Genomic DNA, 593 nt, shown 5'->3' with positions numbered 1-593 from the left:
AGTAGGCCTTTAAGCACAACACATTTCAACAACAAGAGTTTACAACTTTTAGTTGTAACAGAACACATATACATATATACAAACACACACACACACATATATACATACAGGCTTAGAGATGGTCTCCTGCTGGCCCCACTATGGACTGGACTCTCACTATTATGTTAGCTCCACTATGGACTGGACTTTCACAATATTATACTAGACCCACTCGACATCCATTGCATCCGGTCTCCCCTGGGGGGGGGGGGGGGGGGGGGGGGGGGCTCCTCTCCAAGGTTTCTCATAGTCATTCACATTGACATCCCACTGGGTTGTGAGTTTTTCCTCGCCCTTTTGTGGGATCTGAACCGAGGATGTCGTTGTGGCTTGTGCAGCCCTTTGAGACACTTGTGATTTAGGGCTATATAAATAAACATTAATTGATTGATTAGACCGATTTTTTTGGTCTAATCCCCGCCCCCCATTGTTTACCTGTATCTCACCTTTTTTGTAAGTAGCGCTGGAAGTCGGCAGACCCGTCAGCGATCCTGTTCTGTCTCCCTGTAATGTTTGTCTGATCTTGAATGGGATTGTGCTGAAAATCTTTCATT

This window comes from Entelurus aequoreus, linkage group LG18 (genome assembly GCF_033978785.1).
Source record: "Entelurus aequoreus isolate RoL-2023_Sb linkage group LG18, RoL_Eaeq_v1.1, whole genome shotgun sequence".
Lineage (NCBI taxonomy): Eukaryota > Metazoa > Chordata > Actinopteri > Syngnathiformes > Syngnathidae > Entelurus > Entelurus aequoreus.
The sequence above is the reverse complement of the archived record's forward strand: the minus strand, read 5'-3'. Positions refer to the sequence as shown.